At 37.5% G+C, this 7,008-nt stretch overlaps 1 pseudogene across 1 annotated transcript; it reads right to left on the bottom strand.

Moving 5' to 3' along the window:
• Positions 1-4,586: 4,586 nt before the first annotated feature.
• On the bottom strand, positions 4,587-6,309 carry LOC145801271 (uncharacterized; annotated as a pseudogene). Its single transcript, XR_014342472.1, has 2 exons — positions 5,645-6,309; positions 4,587-5,200 (listed from the first exon to the last, which is right to left on the bottom strand). The product of XR_014342472.1 is annotated as an uncharacterized LOC145801271 (transcript).
• Between the last annotated feature and the right edge of the window lie 699 nt (positions 6,310-7,008).

A 7,008-nucleotide genomic window follows, 5' to 3' on the forward strand; every position in this document is an offset into this window, starting at 1 on the left:
CCGTCGGTGTGTGGGTGATAAGCACTACTTAGCCTTAATTCCGTTCCCAAGGCCTGTTGCAAACTTTGCTAAAATCGTGAAGTGAATATGGAATCCCGTTAAACACAATGGATATAGGTATTCCATGCAGTCTCACAATTTCGTTCACATAGATGTTAGTTAATTTATCCACATTGTAAAAAGTGAGCAGACTTAGTTAAACGATCAACAATGACCTAGATAGAATACATATGTCACGACCCGAACCCGCCCCCATGGGTTAAGGACGTAACCGGCCAGTAATCCTAAGATTACCTACGGCCTCAAACCAAAACAGACTTAACACATCAGAGTAAAGGGGGCCAAAAGGGAAGTCAAATTTTTAAAACTTTGTCCATAGAGCTGTGCTTACATGGCACATCAAAACAAACCATACACATGTATGTTAATAACTCACAACAGAAACATAGTGACATAGGTTCTGTACAGACAGGATCATCCAAAACTAAGTCAACCCATAAAAACTATAAGCAGACATATACAAAACTTCGCCATCCTGACAAATGTAAATACATAACAAAAAGGCAAAGACGGGTCTCATGCGTGAGACACGAGGGATGACTCTCTCAAAACCGTAGTTGTTCCAAGCAGACTTCACTGGGGCTGGGTTTGTGTTTCTCTTGGCTCACCTACAAGACACATGAATGAGCGTGAGCGATAGCCCAGTGAATAATATCAAATATGACAGTTACATAACGATGTGTAGAACAACATGCTCCAAACAGCCTTGGGCCCAATACATACTTCTATTTAACAAATATATATATAACTATACGAAATTCAAATCAAGTAACTATAGTTCCAAACATTCTGGCCTTTGGCCCATTCGGATTTCCATTCATGGCAAAACGGCCTTCGGCCCATTCACTTATGTCGAAACGGCCTTCGGCCCATTCATTTCTGTCAAAATGGCCTTCGGCCCATTCATTCGTGCCACAACGGCCTTTGGCCCACTCGTTCATGTCAAAACGGCCTTCGGCCCACTCATTCGTGTCAAAACGGCCTTCGGCCCATTCATTCATGTCAAAACGGCCTTTGGCCCACTCGTTCATGTCAAAACGGCCTTCGGCCCATTCATTCATGTCGAAACAGCCTTTGGCCCACTCGTTCATGTCAAAACGGCCTTCGGCCCATTCATTCATGTCGAAACGGCCTTCGGCCCACTCACATATGTCAAGACGACCTTTGGTCCATTCATTTCTATCAAAACGACCTTCGGTCCATTCATATATGTCAGAACGACCTTCGGTCCGTTCATTTCTACCAAAACGACCTTTGGTCCATTCATTTCTATCAAAACGACCTTTGGTCCATTTATTCATTCATGTCAGACCTTTGTCCACAATCCCAATTAGCAACTTATAAAGCTCATAAGGGAATACACAATTGGACGTTCACAATCATTCAAATATCGATATTACTCACAGTGATCGGCTTGTGGATTTGCCCTGGAGCTTGACCCTACACGTTTCATGAACACAAAAGGGTCATTAACAGTTCAATCCATTCTTTAATTCACATATTCCTCTTTAGGCTTTAATATCATCTCATTAACTCATTTACAATGCTTAACATATGCCTAAGAGTGCTTGCAAGTGAAAGAGAACGGAAAACAGAACACAAAATGCAAAAACAGGATTTCAGAAAATAGGGTCCCCGCTCGAGCGTGGACTTCCCCGCTCGAGCGGACCCTTAGGTCGGCGAAAGTACTGGTTGCCTTCCATTCCAGCTCGAGCGTCAACTTCCCCGCTCGAGCGGGAACCATGTCTGCAGAAAATGCTGGGAGCTCGATTTCTCCGCTCGAGCGGCACTTCACCCGCTCGAGCGGACATCGAAAATCTGGGTTTTCCAGATTGAGTTCTTGAGCTTCATCTCGACATTTAAAGGCTCTAAATGCATGATTTCGGTCCATACTTCACATAATCATGTACTAACATGGTACAAACATAGAATTACAACATATTGAAGCTCAATTTCATAATTTATCTACATGCATGGCTCATTTTCCACCAACTCATTACCAATGTAACCATTTCATGCATTCAAAGCTTCTACTTCCATGGATCGTACATGCATGTGACATATAACCTTCATTCTCGTCTCATATGATGAAATATGGTCAAATACATGGATTTCAACCAAAATTGCAACATGAGTCATGTAATTCAAGCTCAAATATGCAAATTCAAAACAATACATACATGCATGTATATATAGTCTTCAAATTCATCAAAACCAACTCCTTTCATGTTCTAGATCACAAATTAATCTTCAATTCCCGAAATCACAACTCAAATTCATGAGTTAGGGGTTGGTTACTCACCTAGGAGCTTTAATCTTCCAAATTCTAGTCAATTCTTGAGTTAAATCTTCAAATTCCCAAGCTAGAGCCAAAAATTGCTCAAGTCTCTTCCTTTCTCTCTCTATAGCCGGCCTCTCTCTCACTCTCAAGTGTCTAACTCAGATTTTGAGTTTTAAGAGAGCTAAAGGAGAGTGCAATGCAAATATACAACAAGCCCCACTAACAAATATTAAAGGGGTACTTAATTTATCAATTTAATCAGTTTAAATTGACCAGAATCAATTTTCAATTAAATTTCACCGTAGGCTCTAAAAATTATGCCAATCACAATGGCGTAATCAATTTAGGGTTCTGTGGCCGATAAGGCCCTCAATTTTAATTTCCAAGCAGGTTATTCAAACAGATATTCCTACGATGAACAGGTAAAACTTCAAAATCATATATATATTCGCATAATGGCACACAAAATCATATCAAAACATATAATCACATTGGCATTTGGGACCAATTAGCATAATACAGAACAGGGGTGTCACAACATACCTCGGGAGGAGCGAGGCAATCCAATAATAAAGTCCATCATATTGTGCTCCCATTTCCTTTCCGGTATTGGAAGCTATTGAAGTAGTCCTGTGGGTCGTTGATGTGTTCGGTCTTTACTTGCTAGCAATGTAAACATCTGGCCACAAAATCAGCAATACATTTCTTCATTCCAGGGCACCAAAAGTTATGTTTCAAATCTTTGTACATTTTCGTATTTCCAGGATGCATGGCAAATTTTGAACTATGAGCCTTGGTCATAACACGCTTTCTTAATTCTGAATAATCCCACACACAGCCTATTCTGAAACTTCAACATGTTATTCTCAATTATGAATCCTGGACTTGCTTTTGTATCAATCTCATCAACAATCTTGTTCAGAAATTCATCTTGTATTTGCTTTTCTTTAACTTCCTCAAATATAGCGGTTGTACAGAAATGGTGGCTAGAATTCCACCATGTTCATGCAAAACCACTTCAATTTCATTTCTTTCCAGATCAGACAACAATTCTTTCTGGCTATTGAGCAAACATGACAAATTCCCAATAGACTTTCGACTCAAAGCATCTGTAATGGTATTTGCCTTTCCCGGATAATACAAAATTTGCAAGTCATAATCTTTTATCAATTCAAGCTATCGTCTATGTCTCATATTCAATTCTTTCTGAGTGAAGGAATATTTTAAACTTTTGTGATCGGTGTTGCACACCTCACAAGTCACTCCATAGATAGTGTCGCCAAATTTACAAAGCAAATAACACGGCGGCTAGTTCAAGATCATGGATCGAATAATTCTTTTCATGTGGTTGGAGTTGCCGAGAAGCATGCGTAATCACCTTCCCATTCTGTATTAACATACACCCCAAATCTTTGTACGAAGCGTCACAGTAGATTTGAAACCTATCAATACTATTAGGCAAAGTCAGAATTAGTACAGTTACCAATCTAGTCTTCACTTCTTGAAAGGCTGACTCCCGCTGACCACTCCAATCAAATGATACATTTTTCTGTGTCAACTGTGTCAATGGCATAACAAGTTTTGAGAAATCTTTCACAAATCTACGATAATAACATGCAAGCCCCAGAAAACTTCTGATTTCTGACACATTGGTTGGTTTTGGCCAATTGACAATAGCCTCAATTTTTTGTGGGTCCACCGTAATGCCATCTTTGTTGATTACATGCCCTAGAAATATTACACAGTCAAGCCAAAATTCACATTTAGACAATTTTACATACAACTTCCTTTCTCTCAAGATCTGTAAGGCAATTCTCAGATGATTCTCATGTTCTTCCCTACTTTTGGAGTAAATCAAAATGTCATCAATAAACACAACTATAAATTTATCAATAAATTGTTTGAAAACCCTATTCATTAGGTCCATAAAAGCTACAGATGCATTAGTTACCCCAAATGGCAACACTAAAAATTCATAGTGCCCATATCTAGTTCTGAATACAGTTTTCTCTACATCTTCTGCCTTGACTTTTAACTGGTGATACCCGGATCTAAAGTGTATCTTAGAGAACATTTGTGCTCCTTGAAGTTGGTCAAACATATCATCTATTCGGGGCAGTGTATATTTGTTCTTCACGGTTACTTTGTTCAATTCACGGTAGTCAATACATAACTTCAAAGACCTATTTTTCTTTTTAACAAACAAAACTGGAGCACCCTAGGGTAAAGTACTCGGACGGATAAATTTCTTATCTAGTAGTTCTTGTAGTTGAGTTTTCAATTCATTCAGTACAGAGGTTGACATTCGATATGAGGTTTTTGAAATTGGTTGTGTTACAGGTACGACATCAATAGTAAATTCAATTTCTTAAAGGCGCCAAATTGGTAAAGCAGACAGGTTAGAGCTCTAGTGTTGGTGCAAGTTCCTATGACATTACTGCAAGCTGAGAAAGAACCCAACATTGGCCTGTTTGTGATAGAAGATAAGTTGGAGCCTTAGAGCTTCCATGTCTATTAGGCCATTGTCCGTCTCATCTAAACCAATCTCTACCACCTCGGCTAGGCTTTGCCACCACGAGAGAATGTTCGAGTGGTGCTCATAGGGTCCAACAAAAACCACCCATCTTTCTTCACTGCTGCTAATTTGGAGGCACTTAAGTACCCTCTCTCCCATTGTTGATGGAATAGCAATTCCCATCACTTCTTGAAGCTTTTTGATAGCTGCGGTTGTGCCCCATCCACAAAATATTAGTGCATCATCTTCTCTGCCGCCCAGGCATCTCTTCACATATTGACTTGCTTCAAGCATCATTTTGGTTGTCCGTTCGCCCACGTAACTGTCACTGCTGTGACTACTACCTATAAAAATATACATGTCTCTATAAATAGTAATACTAATAACAGTACATGAAATTCAATGAATGTGATTTATTTATTTATTTTTATTAACTTCCTAATGCTTGCTTGGATACATACATACATATATATTATAAGGAGAATAAGAATTCGTTGTCATTTGTCAACGTTATCTGTTTGTTTCTTTATTCATTATTCTTTGGATGTTTTCGAACTTGTCAAAAATATTCAGGTGATCAAGCAAGCAAGCAAGACTTGAATAATTAATCTAATAGCTGGTTATCATTTTCTTCACATAAATCATTATTTATTTTTTAATTGGGTAGTTGCAATTGCTGATGGAAATTACAAGTTGAATTAATGACAATTAATATATTCAAGCTTAATTAATTTTCTTGGTGAGTGAGTATATAGAATTTTGAAGAAAAACATGATAAACATATATACCATAAAAGGGAAGAACATTGTTGATGATATAATTTTCTATGTAGTGAAGGCACCGGCCTGAGGCTGTGTGATCCGCATTAGTGAGCCTACGCTTTCCGAAGGGGGACTCAAATTCTACGTCGCCTCCAATAATTTGAGAACGTAGCCATGACAGTTTCTTCTCTGAAGAATCATCACTCATGGGCACTTCAAATGATTCTAATAGAGCAACTGCAACATCGTCATCATCCAGATGATCCTGTGCTTGTGAACTACTTGATCTAGGTGAGCTTTTGCTGCTATGACTCTGCTTATGCTTTGAGTTGTTGATCTTTCTTTAAGCAGTAATGAAGTCCCTCAACATGGACATGGATTGCTCAAAGTCCGTGTTGAAATGAAAATATGTGCACCGTATGTAAGTGATTATATCAATACAATAGTGAATCAATCAGAAGAACAATAGACAAATTGAAAAACATTTGATCAATGGAGCTCTTCGATAAGAAGAAGAGCATGAAGATGAAAGATGATGATGATAATGCAGTGAGAAGGCGTGTGAGACTACGTATTTTAAAGGACAAGTGAGAAAAGATGCGCAATGAAAAATAATAAACTTGGCACGTAAAGAAGATGGTAACCAAGTTTTCCAGTAGGTCTTCCCCTGATTCCCACCGTTTCAATAACAGGCGGAACCATATCACTTTAATAAATAAATAACAGGGGCGGCCGTTACCATAAAATAAATATATTTCATGAAAATAATCTTAAAAATTTTGTGACCCTTGAATTACACTTAGAATAAAGCACCGCACACTAATCAAGATAATTCAAGAATCATAACTCTTTCATGATAATTTTCATGAAATTTTTTTCATGATCCCTAATTTTTCTCAATAAATAAATAATGGGAAAAGTTATTTGGTGCTCTTTGGAGGTATTGCCGTAATCAGGCTCATGAGGAGTGCTTCTAAATAGGATGGGCCCTCAAGAAAGGCAATGTAATATTATTATTTCATAATATTCGGGACATGGGGGGCTACGAATATACATATATATATATATATATATATATATATATAAAAGGGTAAGTTACATTTATCTCCTCTAAGACTTTTGACAATTAGAGAGACTCCCTTACAATTTTATTAATTATACTAACCTCTCTTCTTTTTGAAATTATTATAAAGATTCTCTCACTGTTAGGTTATTTAATAAAAATTACTGATATTATAAGCTACAATATCGAAAATGACGAAATTGACATTAGTTATCTTATCTATTCAAATGACAAATTTCACTCACTTCCCTTGATGTTTTGCATATATTATCAAAGATTCATATAGATTTTAGCATTATTTATTAAAATTCTTAAATTTCATGCAATA

This window comes from Camellia sinensis, chromosome 10 (assembly GCF_055761805.1).
Source record: "Camellia sinensis isolate YWXY chromosome 10, ASM5576180v1, whole genome shotgun sequence".
In the NCBI taxonomy this organism is placed as follows: Eukaryota; Viridiplantae; Streptophyta; class Magnoliopsida; order Ericales; family Theaceae; genus Camellia; species Camellia sinensis.